General features: G+C 38.4%; 1 pseudogene; it reads right to left on the bottom strand.

Annotated features, from left to right (window-relative positions):
- Positions 1-344: 344 nt before the first annotated feature.
- On the bottom strand, positions 345-17,192 carry LOC120859157 (annotated as a pseudogene).
- Positions 17,193-19,310: the final 2,118 nt, after the last annotated feature.

The following is a 19,310-nucleotide window of genomic DNA, read 5'->3' as shown; positions in this document are numbered from 1 at the left end:
TATATCTCTTCCTTCACCCATACCATCCTAATTGAGCCACCCATTCATTTCAGCAGGGATGATTTCAGAAATCACTTTACATCCATTACCTCTTTTCCCTTGATTCTCATTTTCTTGCTTACAAACATTAGATCCAGTATCATTTATGTAGGATGCATAATGAATTTTTTCTTGAACTGAAGAACTTATAAAACCGTGCAGTAAAATAGCTAACCATTGAACTAAAGCCTCATTTTACTCTTCATTGTTTGAAAATAGAAAATGAAACTATGAAGATGAACATGTAACTTTATTGTTGAAATGCAAGAATTGTAGGTATTTGTTGACATCTCCCAACGTAAAGTTCAATCTTCATTAGGCTCCATAATCTGACACTTCTTTGATAGTTTTAATTAGCATTGTTTTCATATAATGATGATTGTTGATGAATTGACTTCAAAGAGAGGAGACAGACATATAAGCCATGGCTGGCACTGAGGACCTTGAATTGCTTCTCTCTTGCAGGATAGGAAAAGGACAGTCATGGGCTGACTTATTGCTACACTTGACTGGAAATTTAGAAGGCTCCATCATCAGTCCAGAATAACTGCTCTGTAATGGAGATACAATGTGGTTTTGAGAAGCAGATGTAGTTGTGGTAGCAAAGTCCTCAATGTGGCCATTTACTTGAGTGTAGCTGCTATGTGAGTGCTAATTAAAAATGTTCAACGTTTTTAAAACAGCAGGTTGATCTACCACAATCTGGTCTGTTTGTCTAACTGATATTGCTGATGGGGAAGGTAAGTCACGTGGAGATAGGGCACTTGTATTAGCAAATATATGGCTGATATGAGGCTTTTTTGTGAAAGGCACATGTAAACTTGTGGAGGCTGAAAATGCATTCTCTTCACTCGTTTCTGGGAGAAAATCAGTTATGATCACTTTGTTGACACTTGCTTTAACATACTTCTTGTTATTTCGAACTAATGAAGATATTGGACATACATTTTTAACCCCAACTCTTCTTTGCATTCTTACTAAAAGTCGGTGATGGCCTGTTTTGAATTTTGATTTATAGTATAGTAGGTCTGTAACTAAAATCAAAGGAAAACATAAGTTAGTTTCTTTATAAACCAAGGTAAAACTGACAAAGCTAAGGTATAAAAATGTATTCCTTTAATGATACCAATTAAGTAGCATCAAATAAAACACCTCCATTAGTAGTTTTAACAGGTAATATGTTAGAAACAATTATGCTCCTCCACTGAAAATATGTTGTATATATAGAGTAAGTGAGAATTTAAGTAGCTTCAGGACTTGTATCTGTTTTTTTTTTAAATATAAATTTATTTAATTGGAGGTTAATTACTTTACAATATTGTATAGGTTTTGCCACACATCAACATGTATCTGCCACAGGTATACACATGTTCCCAACCTGAACCCCCCTCCCCCCTCCCTCCCAGTACCATCCCTCTGGGTCGGCACTTGTAATAGAATGAAACTGGAACACTTTCTAACACCATACACAAAAATAAACTCAAAATGAATTAAGATCTAAATGTAAGACTAGAAACTGTAAAACTCCTAGAAGAGAACATAGGCAAAACACTCTCCGACATACATCACAGCAGGATCTTCTATGACCCACCTCTCAGTATATTGGAAATAAAAGCAAAAATAAACAAATGGGACCTAATTAAACTTAACAGCTTATGCATAACAAAGGAAAAATATAAGCAAGTTGAAAGGACTTGTATCTGGTTTCATGGTGCTAGGAAAGTTTTTTAGACATCCACTATTTTAACCTCCAGGTGTTCTCAACTTCAAAATATAAAACATTTTTTCAAAAATGTGCTACCTCAGTTTAAAATCCCATTTTAGCTACATATGTGAACATGCTTTCTAGGTCACATGATTTAATCTTACATATTGCCAAGAAGTGAAATTTTTGGAATCCCTTGCTCAAAAGAGATGTTTTCTTCTTCCAGAAAGTCAGGGAGTGAAGAAGATCTTTGAAAAGTTTGTTGTGCTTTACTAAACCCATAAAGGTTAAGCTGTCAAACTAAACTTTTCATACTATTTGTTTCAAATATTCTGAAAGGCTCTTTTCTTTCCAAAACCTCTTTCTTAAAAAGTTATTCATTGATCACTATACATATGCCACTCTCATGCCACCAGATACATTCAAACTGATAAATTGCAACTATATTTAAAAGTTTTTTGTGGAAATGTGAATGAAAGAAAATCATTCAGCTCATCTATTTCAGAGACAGAATACGTGTAGCATGGCCTTTTGATCACAAGATCCTCAGACAAAGCCTTAAAAGCATATTCTTCAATCATAGATGTCATGACCGAGTCCCCAATAACTGTATAATCATACAAAACTTTTATACAAAAAATCACATCAATAAGTCTACTTGATATCTGAAATAAAAGTGATTCATCACCCTTCTATACACACATTCTTAGTATCCATTGCTGTTACCCAAGCAAACTTGGGTCTACTCACTACTTTGCAGTAAAATCTATCAATTCACTGTGGGTTTCAGTGAAAGCACATGTTTGTTATAAGACTGAGCAAGGTGTCCTACCAGTCTTAGGTGCCTCATTAACCACTGAAAATTTAAACGCACACAAAAAACAAAACACCACACACACACACCCACACCCACAAAAAAAAAAAAAAAAAACATTAAGAGCGTGAGTAAAGACATTAATATTATACAGTCGGATCCCCAGAAAGATAGCAGCTGATCTTTCAATATAAACTCTTCAGGCCAGTAAAGCATGGTAGAAGATTCTAGAAATTTTGAATGAGCCAAAACTAACACCAATAGGCATCTTATTCAGATATGAAGGGTTTAAGCAAATCCTTTAAGCAGTCACTAACATGAAACTGCTAAACTCTTAACTATGCTGTTAAACTGGGACACTGGGTTCTTGTGTCATCAGATTTCGAAAACTCATCAGTGGCTATGAGATTGGAAAATGTCAGTTTTCATTAACACCAAAGGAGGGTAATACCAAAGAATGTTGAAAGAAGTGTGCACTGTTGCTTCTTTCACATGCTAGCTGGGTAAAACTCAAAATTCTAAAGCAGCACATAAACTAAGAATTTTCAGAGGTGAAAGCTAGACTTGGAAACAATAGACGAACCACAGAACAATTTGGAAACATTCACTGGATCCTAGAAGGAACGACGGGATTTCAGGAAAGCATTTACTTCTGCTTCAGTGACTCCACTAAAGACATTGGCTGTATGTATCACAGTAAACTGTGAACAGTTTGAAAGAGACAGGAGTCATAAACTTTCTGACCTGTCACCTGAGACATGTGTATGCAGTTCAAGATACAAGAATTGGAACAAGATATGGAACAACTGATCAATTTAAACCTAGGTAAGGCGAGTAACAAGACTGCACATTATCACTCTGCTTATGTGAAATATATACAGACTATACTATTCAAAATGCCATGCTCAATGAATAATAAACTGGAATCACGGTTTCTGGGATAAACTTCAACAACCTTAGATATGTAGGTGGAAACACTGTAAAACGATAAAGTGAAGAGGAACTAAAGAGAGTATGAGGATGAATGAGGAGAGTAGAAACCTTCCTGAGAACTCAATAGCCAAATGAACAACACAAGGTGTCTGGTCTCACTACTTGGCAAATAAAAGGGGAAAACATGGAATAAGTGACAGACAGTTTTCTTGGGCTCCAAAATCACTGTGAATGGTGACTGCAGGCATGAAATGAAGAGACACTTGCTTCTTGGAGGAAAAGCTATGAAAAATCCTTGACCTTGTATTAAAAAGAAGAAACATGAGCTTATTAACAAAGATCTCCTCAGTCACAAACCCCTATCATTTATCCATTAGTAATGTCAGATGTGAGAAATGGAATCAAAAGAAGGCTGAAAATGCTGGAGAAAATTCTTAGGGGTCCCTTGAATTGCAAAGAGACCCAGCCAATTAATCCTCAAGGAAATGAACCCTGAAAATACTTCTGAAGCACTAATGCTGAAGCAGAACTCGAAGATTTTGCCAAACTGAATCAAAGAACCAACTTTGGAAAACACCATGACACTGGGAAAGATTGAGGACAGGAGGAGGTGCTGAGAGAGGATGAGATAGCTGGACGGCATCACCAATTCAATGGACATGTGTTAGAGCAAACTATGGGAAAAAGTGAAAGAGAAGGAGGCCTGGTGTTCTGAAGTCCAGGGAGTTACAAAAGGTTGGACATGAAACACTGAATAACAACAGCAATCAAAATATCTACAAGTACTTCTTAAAATACTCGGAAATCTATTTAGTAAAAAAATAGCAACAACAACAACAATAACAAAACTCCACATATTAAAGTGGTACACTAGGAGGTGGGATAATGGATTTTTTAAAAATATGATAATTATAGACTGTCAAAGAGACTAATCTTATAATTGAATATATTTCCAACATTACATTGTAAGGAACATTTTAAGCATGCAATAAGCAATAGAGTGTCATAGTTACTACACTAATAGTAGACAAAACAGACTTTAAATTAAAAAAAAATGATATGAAACAAATAGCATTAAATATGTTCAGCTTAGTCACACAGTCATATCTGATTACTTGCTATACCATGGACTGAAGCATCTGACCCTCCTGTCCAAAACTGAGGCCAGGTGTTTTCTCGAGTTCCTATCCATTAAATTGGTAATACCATCCAATCATACATCCTCTGTTGTTCCCTTCTCCTCTTGTCTTCAATCTTTCCCACCAACAGAGTCTTCCCAAATGAATCAGTTCTTCGCATCAGGTGGCCAAATATTGGAGTTACAGCTTCAGAATCAGTCATTCCAATGATTATATTAATTATATATATATATTTCACAGTATCTTTATATTAAAGATATATGGTTATATCACACACACACACAAGTTCACATCATCAAAGAGTTACAGTTAACTAATATTTTGAAAAGCTTCTCTGCCTTTAGGCTAACATGAAGTGCAAAAACTGCAAAACATGAGCAAGAATTATAGTCCAAGAATAAATATCCAGCAATAAATATTGAAATAATTCAAGAAGAAGATAAGACCACTGAGAGGAGAGAAAACCTAAATGGCAATTTATCCGGTGGACCAAACACAGATGTGCAGAACATTCCACCCAAAACAGAATACACATCTGCCTCAACTGCACATGGAATAATCTCCAGAAAAATTTTGATAATTGGGTTTATACTAAGCCATGGAATAACCATTAATAATGTAAATCATATGAAATATGGTCTCTGTCATCCAACCATAAAAATGGAAATCAACAATGGGAGGAAAAATTGAAAAATGTGATGGACAGGAAGCTCTAGTGTGCTGCAGTTCATGGGGTTGCAGTCAGACACGACTGAGCAACTGAATGGAACTGGTCTAGTGTTTTTCCCTGCTTTCTTGAATTTAAGTCTGAATTTGGCAATAAGGAGTTCACGATCTGAGCCACAGTCAGCTCCTGATCTTGTTTTTGGTGACTGTATAGAGCTTCTCCATCTTTGACTGGAAATAATGGAATCAATCTGACTTTGGGGTTGACCATCTGGTGATGTCCATGTGTAGAGTCTTCTCTTGTGTTGTTGAAAGAGGGTGATTGCTATGACCAGTGCATTCTCTTGGCCAAACTTGTTGAGCTTTTTCCCTGCTTCATTCTATGTTAAAGGCCAAATTTGCCTGTTATCCCAGGTGTTTCTTGACTGCCTACTTTTGCATTCCAGTCCCCTATAATGTAAAGCATATAGTTTTGGTTATTATTCTAAAAGGTCTTGTGGTTATTCATAGAACAGTTAAAATTCAGCTTCTTCAGCGTTTCTGGCTGGTGCATAGCGTTGGATTACTGTGATGCTGAATGGTTTGCCTTGGACAAACAGAAATCATTCTGTCATTTTTGAGATTGCATCCAAGTACTAAATTTTGGATTCTTTTGTTTACTTTCATGGCTATTCCATTTCTTCTAAGGGATTCCTGCCCACAATAGTAGATATAATGGTCATCGGAGTTAAATTCACCCATTCCAGTCCGTTTTAATTCACTGATTTCTAGAATGTTGACGATCACTCTTGCCATCTCTTGTTTGACCACTTTGAATCTCCCTTGATTCATGGACCTGACATTCCCTGTTCCTGTGCAATGTTGCTCCTTGAAGCATCGGACCTTGCTTTTATCACCAGTCACATCCACAACTGGGTATTTTTTTGTGTGTTGGCTCCATGTCTTCATTCTTTCTGGAGTTCTTTCTCCACTGACCTCTAGTAGCAAATTGGGCATTAGCTTCTTCTCAGAACTGAATAGCTTTCTTTTATGTAACTTTAATTATATATGGGTTCTTCTTCTGCTCTATCTGTTGACTTTCTACATTGTGTTTCCATTTTGGATCACCTCAGAATATGTTCTCATATCCCTGTGAGTTGTTATTTGTCTCATCGAGGCCTACAGAATGTGCTGTTTAATTTTTGACACATTCTACTCTGTTCAGTCACTCAGTCTTGTCCGACTCTTTGCGACCACATGAATCGCTGCACACCAGGACTCCTTACCCATCGCCAACTCCTGGAGTTCATTCAGACTCATATCCATTGAGTCAGTGATGTCATCCAGCCATCTCATCCTCTGTTCTCTCCTTTTCCTCCTGCCTCTAATCCCTCGCAACATCAGAGTCCTTTCCAATGATTCAGCTCTTTGCATGAGATGGCCAAAGTACTGGAGTTTCAGCTTTACCATCATTTCTTCCAAAGAACACCCAGGACTTATCTCCTTTAGAATGGACTGGTTGAATCTGCTTGTAGTCCTGGGGAACTCAAGAGTCTTCTCCAACACCACAGCTCAAAAGCATCAATTCTTCCAGGCCCAGCTTTCCTCACAATCCAACTCTCACACTCATACATGACTACTGGAAAAATCATGCCCTTGACTAGACGATCTTTGTTAGCAAAGTAATGTCTCTGCATTTGAATATGTTGTCTAGGTTGATCATAACTTTTCTTCCACGGAGTAAGCCTGTTTTAATTTCATGGCTGCAATCACCATCTGCAGTGATTTGGAGCTCCCCACCCAGACAAAAATATAAAATAAAATAAAATCTGACACTGTTTCTTATTGTTTTCCCATCTATTTCCCCATGAAGTGTTTGGGACAGATGCTATGATAAGTTTTCTGAATGTTGCCCTTTAAGCCAACTTTTCAGATATGATCTAAATTCAATCCTTTATGATTATACAGTGGAAGTAAGAAATAGATTTAAGGGACTAGATCTGATAAACAGAGTGCATGATGGACTATGGATGGAGGTTCGTGACTTTGTACAGGAGACTAGGATCAAGACCATCCTCATGGAAAAGAAATGTGAAACAGCAAAATAGCTGTCTGGGGAGGCCTTAGAAATAGCTGTGAAAAGAAGAGAAGTCAAAAGAAAAGGGGAAAATGAATGATATATAAGCATCTAAATGCAGTGTTCCGAAGATTAGCAAGGAGAGATAAGAAAGCCTTCCAGCGATCAATGCAAAGAAATAGATGAAAGCAAAAGAATGGGTAAGACTAGAGATCCCCTCAAGAAAATTACAGATACAGAGGGAAGATTTCATGAAAAACGGGCTCGATAAAGGACAGAAATAATACGACCTAAGAGACACAGTGGATATTAAGTAGAGGTGGCAAGAATACACAGAAGAACTGTAAAAAAAAAAAAAAAATCTTCATGACCCAGATTTTCATGATGGAGTGATCGCTCACCTAGAGCCAGACATCCTGAAATGTGAAATCAAGTGGGCCTTAGAAAGAATCACTACGAACAAAGCTAGTGGAGGTTATGGAGTTCAAGTTGAACACTTTCAAATCCTGAAAGATGATGCTGTGAAAGTGCTGCACTCAATATGCCAGCAAATTGGAGAACAGAGCAGTGGCCATGGGAATGCAAAAGGTCAGTTTTCATTCCAATCCCAAAGAAACACAATGCCAAAAATGCTTGAACTACCACACAATTACATTCATCTCACATTCTAGTAAAGTAATGCTCAAAGTTCTCCAAGCCAGGCTTCAGCAATACATGAACCATGAGCTTCCAGATGTTCAAAATTGTTTTAGCAAAGGCAGAGGAACCAGAGATCCAAACACCAATAATCTTGGATCATTGAAAAATCAAGAAGGTCCCAGAAAAAAAAATAACACATATTTCTGCTTTATTGACTATGCCAAAGACTTTGATTGTGTGGATCACTATACACTGTGGAAGATTCTGAAAGAGATGGAAATACCAGACCACCTGACCTGCCTCTGGAGAAATCTATAGCATGTCAGGAAGCAACAATTAGAACTGGACATGGAACAACAGACTCTTTCCAAATAGAAAAATGAGGATGTCAATGCTGTATATGGTCACCCTCCTTATTAAACTTGGATTCAAGTACATCATGAGAAGCTCTGGGCTGTAAGAACTACAAGTTGGAATCCAGATTGCCAGGAGAAATATCAGTAACTTCAGATATGCAGATGACACCACCGTTATGGGCAGAAAATGAAGAGAAACTGTAAAGCCTCTTGATGAAAGTGGAAGAGGAGAGTGAAAAACTGGGCTTAAAGCTAAACATTCTACAACAAAAATCATGGCATCTGGTCCCATCACTTCATGGCAAATAGATGGGGAAACAATGGAAACAGTGTCAGACTTTAATTTTGGGGGACCAAAATCACTGAAGATGGTGATTGCAGCCATGAAATTAAAATATGTTTACTCCTTGGTGGGCTTGTTATGCCCAACTTAAGTAGCATATTAAAAAACAGAGACATTACTTTGCAAACAAAAGTCAGTATAGTCAAGGCTACGGTTTTTCCAGTAGTCATGTATGGATGTGAGAGTTGAACTGTGAGAAAAGATGAGCACCAAAAAATCGATGCTTTTGAACTGTGGTGTTGGAGAAAACTCTTAAGCATCCCTTGGACTTCAAGCAGATCCCACACATTCATCCTTAAGGAGATAAGTCTTGGGTGTTCTTTGGAAGGAATGATGCTAAAGTTGAAACTCCAGTAGTTTGGCCACCTCATGCGAAGAGTTGACTCATAAAAATCTCTGCTAATGGGAGGGATTTGTATCAGGAGAAGGGAACGACAGAGGATGAGATGGCCAGATGGCATCATTGTCTTGATGAACATACCGGGACTTGGTGATGGACAGGGAGGCCTGGCGTGGTGTGACTCACAGGGCCACAAAGAGTAGGAAACGACTCTGTGACTGAAGTGAAGTGAATAAGTGAACTGTTAATTTGCTGAGCATGTCACTGGTAATATATGAAAGGAACAATTTGAATAGTATATGTATATAGTGTGTGTATGTGTATATATATATATATATACATGTATATGAATAGTATATGTATATGTATATTAGAACCCGTTCAAGTGATATTCATATGTTAAGTCACTACACTCCTGTCTGACACTCTGTATCACACTGACTGTCGCCATCGTGTATTCTCAATCCATTGGATTCTCAAGGTGAAAAAAATAGGAATGGGTTGCCATCCTTAGTTCCAGGAGATCTTCCCAACCCATGGATCAATCCTGCATGTCTATGACCTCTGCATTAGAAGCCAGGTTCCTTAGCACTAGTACTATCTGGGCAGTCATTAGTTTATATATAGCTACACATATACATGCATATGTATATATTGAATGTTTAGGTATACAATTTTGCTGTCTAGAGGTAGCAGTACATATTTTGCAGCAGGTATATAACTGCAGGTATGTACTTTTGTAAGATCTGATGGTTTCCTACAAGTGCTTTCACTTACATTCACCTCAGAGAATTATATAATTTCCCTTGTGACTTACCCTTTGAAATATTGGTTCTTTAGGAATGTCTTGTTTAATTTTGCACACATTAACACATTGTAAACACATATCCCAGTTTTAAAATTTAGCTTCACATCTTGATTTTCAGAGAACATACTTGATATGATTTAGAATACTAAGACGTGTTATGCCTTAATGTAAAGCATATTTTTGAGAATATTCCAGAGAAAGTTTCAGTACAATTGGAAATATATGTGTGTGTGTATATATGAGCATAGATACACGGTATATGTATATATGTCTATTTGAACATATCAGTTAGACACACAATTTTAAATATACATATATACATATATTTCACCCTTCCTTGATCCTGAAGTGTTTTGGGTCATGTTCTTCAGATTTATAGTTTGCATTCAGTCTCCTGTCTCTTTGGAATTTGTACTAAACCTGTATTAGGTATTTTCACATTACTTTAGGTCCTCTGACTCAGATGCTGTGGGGGATTGGGGGCAAGAGTAGAAGGGGATAAGTAGAAGGATGAGATTGCTGGATGGCATCACTGACTCAATGGACGTGAGTCTGAGTGAAATCCGGGAGATGGTGATGGACAGGGAGGCCTGGTGTGCTGCAATTCATGGGATCACAAAGAGTCGGACACGACTGACTGTCTGACCTGAACTAAACTGAACTGATGTACTGTAGAGGTAGAAGCCTACAGTCAACTTATTTGAGAGTGTAAGAATCTTTCTAGAGATATTGTTTTTCTAAGGTTGTAGATAATAGAGTACACTGTAAATTAAGAAATTTGCCAGCCATATCAGGAAACATAGGATGCTGCAGTCATCAAGTCATAAGCCGTTGCATCTATTCATAAATGTGAAACCTGGGGGAACTCTTGATCAAATCAGGTTGCCCACTATCAAGTCCTTAGTTAGTGCATCTGCCACCTGTGTTGCCTGAAGAACTGACTTGAGATAGAAAGAATAGATACTAGCCTTAGTTAAGGTGCTTATCAAAGAAATTATTTCAAGGAGCCCAGATTCTTGCATCTTCCCATAGGTAGAATGTACCTGAATCTATTCACTTGATGTGTCCAGGTTTTCTTTTTTTAACTGTAATATTCGGACATTCTCCATACCTGATCATTGTACCAAAACTTCTGTAAAACCTGGAAACTCCTGTCCTTCTTCACAGCAGTCTTTTTGTAATACTTGAGAAGTTTCTCCTCATGATTAAATCCTTCTTAGAATGAAAGGCCTGATGAAGAAAGCATAATTCTACACTTTTGGACTATGCATTTTTCTCAGTCAGTAGCACATATTCTAGAATTGTAATATAAGGGATTCTTGTGCAGTACCTCGGTGTTAACCTAAGTTTACTAACTCCTACTTAGCATAGTTCTCAAGATAAAGGTCAGCTATTACTTATTAAAACTTGAGAGGATTCATGGTTTCATAAATTGGTGACTTCCAGTTTATGAAAACATATAATCATATATGTTTACTCTACTTTTAGAAAGCCATTTTTTACTTTTAGAAACAATGACAAATTAGGTGAAGTGAAAGCACACAAGTGTAGCGTCTGAATTTATTCTGGCTAACATAGCTCTGCATTTAAGTTTGTCTTTTGTGTGTGTGTAACTTTTGCTTTGTCTATACATACTAAAGTCATCCTGGGTACACATTTTAATTGACATGCACTGTGATGTTTTACTTGTCACTAGCACAAGTTTGCCAAGGACTGATTTTCTTTCTTTACAATTTTGTGTTAGTGTCTGCTGCCCAGCAAAATAAATCAGTTATTAGTATAGCTGAGTCTCCCTTTTGAGCAGTCTTCTTACCCCCCTTTTGGGCCTCCTCTCCTACTCTAAAACCAGCTCCATTAGATCATCTCATAGTAGTAGATAACTATTACATACTTGGTATGTTACATATGTCCTTCCTGCACTTGTGTCCACAAGTCTGTTTTCTTACTGCCTGTCTTCCTACACTCCAAATGGGTTATTCAGCACCTCTTTGCTGGATTCCACTTCAATTCATTAATATGCACACACATATATTTACTTCTTTATTTGGTTGCAACAAACCTCAATCGCTGTGTGTGGAATCTGATTCCATGACCAGGGATCAAACCCAGGACCCATGCATAGGGATCATGGTGTTTTAGCCACTAGACTAACAGGGCAGTCCACTGTTGTAGATTTTTTTTAAAACAATGGTCATTTTGAATGGTATGAGGTGATATGTCATTGTAATTTTGATCTGTGTGCCTTTGAAAAGTTGAGGTAGTTTTTGCTATGTTCAGTTTTTGGAGAGTTTCTGTCACAAACGCTTGTTGAATGATATCAATTTTTTTTTCTTTTTCACAGCTACTGAGGTGATATTATGGTTTTAATCCTTCACTATACATTGGCATGCAGCTGCTGAAGAATGTTTTCATATCTGGAATAAATTCCACACTTGATAACAGTGTCCAATCCTTTTTTGGTATTGGTGGGTTTTTTTGCTCATATTTTGCTGAGGCTGTTTGCCTCTGTTCATCTAAGTGATATTGGTCTCTAGCTTTTTTTCTGTGTTATCTTGGTGTTATTATCAGGGTGATGGCGACCTTGTAGAATGAGTTTTGGGTTTTCCTTCCACTCTAGAATTTTGGAAGAGTTTCAGAAATGCATGTGCTAGTAGTTCTCTGACTGGTTCATAAAATTTTCACGTGAAGCCATATGGCTTTAAGTTTGTCAACTGGAAAGTTTTCATCACAATTTCAATATCAGCGCTTATAATTTCTCTCTTCATGTTATCTGTTTCTGCTTAGTTGAATTTCTGAGCATTTGTCCACGGATCAGATTCTAGTGAAATGGGTGAATTTAACTCAGATGACCATTATAACTACTACTGTGGGCCAGAATCCCTCAGAAGAAATGGAGTAGCCATCATGGTCAACAAGAGAGTCTGAAATGCAGTACTTGGATTCAATCTTAAAATCGACAGAATGATCTTTGTTCGTCTCCAAGGCAAACCATTTAATGTCACAGTAATACAAGTCTATGCTCTAACCAGTAACACTGAAGAAGCTGAAGTTGAATGGTTTTATGAAGCCCTACAAGAACTTTTAGAACTAACACCCAAAAAAGATATCCTTTTCATTATAGGGGACTAGAATGCAAAAGTAGGAAGTCAAGCAACACCTGGAGTAACAGGCAAATTTGGCCTTGGAATGTGGAATGAAGCAGGGCAAAGATTAATAGGGTTTTGCCAAGAAAATGCACTGGTCATAGCAAACACCCTCTTCCAACAGAAGAGAAGACTCTACACATGGACATCATCAGATGGTCAACACTGAAATCAGATTGATTATATTCTTTGCAGCCAAAGATGGAGAATGTCTTTAGAGACAACAAAAACAAGACCAGGAGCTGACAGTGGCTCAGATCACGAACTCCTTATTACCAAATTCAGACTCAAATTGAAAAAGTAGGGAAAACCACTGACCATTCAGGTATGACCTAATTCAAATCCCTTATGATTATACAGTGGAAGTGAAAAATAGATTTAAGGGCCTAGATCTGATAGAGTGCCTGAAGAACTGAGGAATGAGGTTCGTGACACTGTACAGGAGACAGGGATCAAGACCATCCCCATGGAAAAGAAATACAAAAGAGCAAAATGGCTCTCTGGAGATGCCTTACAAATAGCTGTGAAAAGAAGAGAGGTTAAAAACCAATGAGAAAAGGGAAAGATATAAGCTTCTGAATACAAAGTTCCAGAGAATAGCAACAAGATATATGAAAGCCTTCTTTAGTGATCAATGCAAAAGAAATATAGGAAAACAACAGAATGAGAAAGACTAGAGATCTCTTCAGGAAAATTAGAGATACCAAGGGAACATTTCATGCAAAGATGGGCTCGATAAAGGACAAAAATGGTATGGACCTAACAGAAGCAGAAGATATTAAGAAGAGGTGGCAATAATACACAGAAGAACTATACAAAAAAGATCTTCATAACCCAGATAATCATGATGGTGTGATCACTGATCTAGAGCCAGACATCCTGGAATGTGAAGTCAAGTGGGCCTTCAAAAGAACCGCTATGAACAAACCTAGTGGAGGTGATAGAATTACAGTTGAGCTGATTCAAATCCTGAAAGATGATACTGTGAAAGTGCTGCACTCAATATGCCAACAAATTTGGAAAACTCAGCAGTGGCCACAGGACTGGAAAAGGTCAGTTTTCATTCCAATCCCAAAGAAAGGCAATGCCAAAGAATGCTCAAACTACCTCACAATTGCACTCATCTCACATGCTAGTAAAGTAATGTTCAAAATTCTGCAAGTCAGGCTTTAGCAATACGTGAACCATGAACTTCCTGATGTTCAAGCTGGTTTTAGAAGAGGCAGAGGAACAAGAGATCATATTGCCAACATCTGCTGGATCACGGAAAAAGCAAGAGAGTTCCAGAAAAACATCTATATTTGCTTTATTGACTACACCAAAGCCTTTGATTGTGTGGATCACAATAAAATGTGGAAAATTCTGAAAGAGATGGGAATACCAAACCACCCAACCTGCCTCTTGAGAAATATGTATGCAGGTCAGGAAGAAGCAGTTAGAACTGGACATGGAACAACAGACCGGTTCCAAATAGAAAAAGGGGTACGTCAAGGCTGTATATTGTCACCCTGCTTATTTAACTTATATGCAGAATAGATCACGAGAAACGCTGGACTGGAAGAAACACAAGCTGGAATCAAGATTTCCGGGAGAAATATCAATAACCTCAGATATGCAGTTGACAACACCCTTATGGCAGAAAGTGAAGAGAACTAAAAAGCCTCTTGATGAAAGTGAAAATGGAGAGTGAAAAAGTTGGCCTAAAGGTCAACATTCAGAAAACGACGATCATGGCATCCAGTCCTATCACTTCATGGGAAATAAATGGGTAAACAGTGGAAAGAGTCAGACTTTATTTGAGGGGGCTCCAAAATCACTGTAGATGGTGACTGCAGCTATGAAATTAAAAGACACTTACTCCTTGGAAAAACAGTTATGACCAAGGTCCATCTATTCAAGGCTATGTTTCCCCCCCACCTTTGGTCATGTATGGATGTGAGAGTTGGACTTTGAAGAAGGCTGAGCACCAAAGAATTGATGGTTTTGAACTGTAGTGTTGGAAAAACTGTTAAGAGTCCCTAGGACCACAAGTAAATCCGACCAGTCCATTCTGAAGGAGATCAACCCTGGGATTTCTTTGGAAGGAATGATGCTAAAGCTGAAACTGCAGTACTTTGGCCATCTCATACGAAGAATTGACTCACTGGAAAAGACTCTGATGCTGGGAGGGATTGGGGGCAAGAGAAGAAGGGGACAACCAAGGATGAGATGGCTGGATGGCATCACGGACTCGATGGACATGAGTGTGAGTGAATTCCAGGAGTTGCTGATGGACAGGGAGGCCTGGCATGCTGCAATTCATGGGGTCGCAGAGTCGGACATGACTGAGCGACTGAACTGAACTGATAGTTGCTTGCTACTGTCTCTTAGGATACTTTGATATTTTTGTGGTATCACTTTTAATGCCATCCTTTGTCATGTCAAATTTGATTGATTTGTTTGTCCTTTTTTTTTTTCTTGATAGTCTCTGGACGTTTATTTATTTTGTTTCTCCTCTCCAACAGACTCCTTTTAGTGATACTGATTTTGACTATTTTCCCCATCATTTCATTTCTTTAATTTCTGCTCAAATTTTTACCATTTCTTCCCCTTCTATTCACTTTGGGTAATTTTCTCTGCTTTTTCTACCTTCTCTAAGTGGTTTAAATTTAAGGTTATATTGATTACTTGAAGTGTGTAGTATTTATCAACTTCACTCTTTTAGTGCTTTAGCACGCTCCATAACTTTCAGATAATCATCTTTTTAATAACATTTGCTTCTATATATATTTTTTCATTTTCTCTCAGATTTCATGAGTGATCTCATGGCCATGTAGAGTTGTATTTATTATTCTACATGGATGTATGTTTTTCAAGTCCTCGCCCAGAAAATATGCTGTGTAAATCATATCATTGTGGTTAAAAAAAAAAAAAGATTGATACAATTATGATTTTCTTAAATTTACCAAGGCTTGATTTGAGATCCACTTCGTGATATATTCTGAAGATATTTTATTTTCACTTTAGAAAAATGTATATTCATCTGTGTTTCAGTGAAATGTCCTATAAGTATCCGTTAACTTTGTCAGGTCTCTTGTGACTTTGAACACTTGTGTTTCATTTTAAACTGCATTTCTAAATTGGAGGATAATTTCTTCCCAATGTTGTGTTGGCTTCTGCTGTACAAGAGTGTGTATTAGCATATAGGAGACCAAAGTCTTTTTTTGTGTTGTTTTTTTTGTTACTTATTCATTGTTCTATGCCCTTCAGAAATGGTTCTTGTCTTTTCTGCATTCCCTTTCTAGAATGTTTTATCACTTTTACTGCTACAACATCCAAGTGATTTTTAGGGAGCATGCCCATTTTTTCTTTCATTATGTTTTGAGTTTTACCACATTCTTTAGCCCACAACATATTTCTCTGTCTTCACATTTCCCTACTTACGTGTTAATGGTTATTTCTTCACAAACTGCTGCATTATATTGATTATGCCTTGTCTTCACTCCAAGTTGATAAAGCTGATTGAGTGGCTAGTGTTTGCTTTGTAGTTGGCGAGACTGAGAACAATGTTCTTGAGCCTTCAGCTGAGTCTTCCCTCTCTAATGGTGGGACCATATTTGTTTGTGTCATTTCTGGTGTCTATGGGATTAGTCTGACATTAGGCAGTCTATCTGCTGATGATTGGTTGTGTTTTTCTGCCTTGTTTGTTGTATGGTGTGAGACATCAGCCCTGGATTGTGCAGGCATTTGGGTGGAGTGCATCTGAGATTTAGAAAGAGGCCTCCATGGAGACTATCACCAGTTAATATTAATGGTAGACAGGAATTCTCTGGTGCCCCATGATCCTGTTCACAGTGTGAAAGGTTGTAGCAGAATGAAAATACGCCAGGATGCTTGGCCTCCAGAGAAAAGGAATTCAATCCTGGGCCAGAGACAAGGCTAGATCACTCAGATCTTTGTATAATAAAGTTTTTTTTTTTTTTAAGTATAAAGAAGATAGAGAAAACTTCTGACATAATCTTCAGAAGGGGGCAGAAAGAATACCCACCCTGCTAGTCTTCAGCTGGATGTTATATACTCACTAGCAGTCTGTTAATGAAAGAAAGGAATGTTTTAAAACTCAGAGTACCACCAGGCCCCGTCACCCATAAAATGCATTTTGGGATAATCTTGGCATCAGATGATTCATCCCGGGCCATAAAATGATTAACTTGAATCTTGTAGAAGGGCATCTTATCATACAAATAGTTTCATTTACATAGATTAGGGCAATAATACCTGAGTATAACATACTGGTTTGTCAAGTACTGAGGCATTAGGTGGAAATGACTTGAGGACAGAGCTTGGGGTAAAAGCATAGTACAAGAGCATAGTTTAAGACGAACTTTTCCATAAGAAAAATGCATTGGTTATCTCAAGGTTTGAGAATAGTTAACTTCAGATGAAACCAGGTGCCATTATGGCAATATAATATTTTAAGAGAAACCTCATTTTTAATTTGCATAGAGAAAGGGGGAAAAATCGCTAGTTTGTTTACTCTTGCCACTTAAGAGAGATAAAAATATCTGACACTTGCAGTCTATTTCCTCAGTTTGGCCTTCCTGCCTGTTACCCTCTCAGGTGCTGACACCTGAAAAGATCAGGCCCAGCTTATGCCCAGAGAACTACAATACCATAGTAGTAGATTGAGGAGATTTTAAAAGTTACATAGATAAATGGCAAATAGATAAATAAATAAAAGGAACCACAAGCAATAAACTACAGAGAAGACAACAGATTCATAAACAGAACCAATCAATTAAATCTCAAGTCAAAAAACAACACTGGAGTGCCAATGAAGAATAAAGAAATAAAAGCTGACAAGAAGATCAGAACAGCCCCCACAGAATAATAGAAAACCACATTTAATATAGAAATCCATACCTGTGTTAAAAAATGAAGTAATGTGAACATGGCAGAGGAATAGGACAGGGAGACCACTTTCTCCCTCACAAATTCATCAAAAGAACATTTCAACGCTGAGCAAACTCCACAAAGCAACTCCTGAATGCTGGCAGAGGACATCAGACACCCAGAAAAACAGGTCATTGTCTTCAAAAACAGGTAGGAAAAAATATAAAAGATGAAAAAAAAGACAAAGGAGGTGGGGAGGAAGCTTCATCCGGGGAAGGGAATCCCATCCTGGGAAGAGAATCTTAAGAGAGTTTTCCAAACACAAGGAAACACTCTCCCTGCTGAGTCTGTGGCGAGTCTTGGAAGCACAGAGGACAACATAACAGGAAGGAAAAATAAATAAATAATTAAAACCAACAGATTACAAGCCCAACAGTAACTCCCCCAGTGGAAAAGCAGCGCAGATTCCTGCATCTGCCACTAGCAAGTGGGGGCAGGGCAGGGAGTTGCTGGAGGCTCTGGCTGCAGTGCTTCTTAAGAATCAGGTTGGAATGCCCCATGCGTAACCGGAACAAACTAAGTTGGGCTAGCAAACCAGACTGTGGGATAGCTAGCACACGAAAAGCTCAAACATAAGACACCCCCAGGACCATGCACAGAACAAAGGATGGAATGGAGGTAGCTGGCTGCAGATCATCCCCCACCGGGGACAGGTAGCCAGAGCTGTAAGGGCTGGAAGGGGACAATAACAGCCCCGGAGAGACTTTACCTACCAAACTGCAAGCAGGCTTCTTTGCTAAGACTTCTGGGGGTTCTAGACAGTCACCATCTGCCTCACAAGGGGCGCCAGTGGTACACCCAGAAAACTGAGCTGCAGAGATGGGAAAGGCGATAAGTCGCAACAACTGTGCTTGCCAAACACTTGAGTTACTCAGACCTGCGAAGGGCACAAAAGGCAGTCCCAACCGAATCTGCACCTCTGAGGGCTACCTGAGCACTGAACCTGAGTGGTTTAGACCGGGAAGTTGCATGCAGTGCTTTAGACCGGGGAGGTGCATGCAGCCTAGGGCTGGCCTCAGATGGTTCCCGGCGGAGCAACGTAGAGCCTGAACGGTTTGTGCGCCACGAGCAGGGGCAGGCCCAGCAGGGTTGAGACACTGCATGCACATGACAGTTTTATTTGTTTGCAGCATCCCTCCCTCCCCACAGCTCGACTGAACAAGTGAGCCTAAAAAAAAAAAAAAAAAAAAGGTGCCCATCACCACCTCCCCTGTGTCAGGACAGAAATCAGACACTGAAGAGACCAACAAACAGAAGAAGCTAAACAGAGGGGACCACCGTGGAAGTGACTCCACACTGCCCACAACACCAGAGAAAGGGCCAGATATATCTTTACTATTTTTACCATCATTCTTTTTTTTTTCCTTTTTTGTTTTTTGTTGATGATGTTGTGTGGT

This window comes from Oryx dammah, unplaced genomic scaffold (assembly GCF_014754425.2).
Source record: "Oryx dammah isolate SB20612 unplaced genomic scaffold, SCBI_Odam_1.1 HiC_scaffold_36, whole genome shotgun sequence".
Classification (NCBI taxonomy): domain Eukaryota; kingdom Metazoa; phylum Chordata; class Mammalia; order Artiodactyla; family Bovidae; genus Oryx; species Oryx dammah.
The sequence above is the reverse complement of the archived record's forward strand: the minus strand, read 5'-3'. Positions and strand labels throughout refer to the sequence as shown.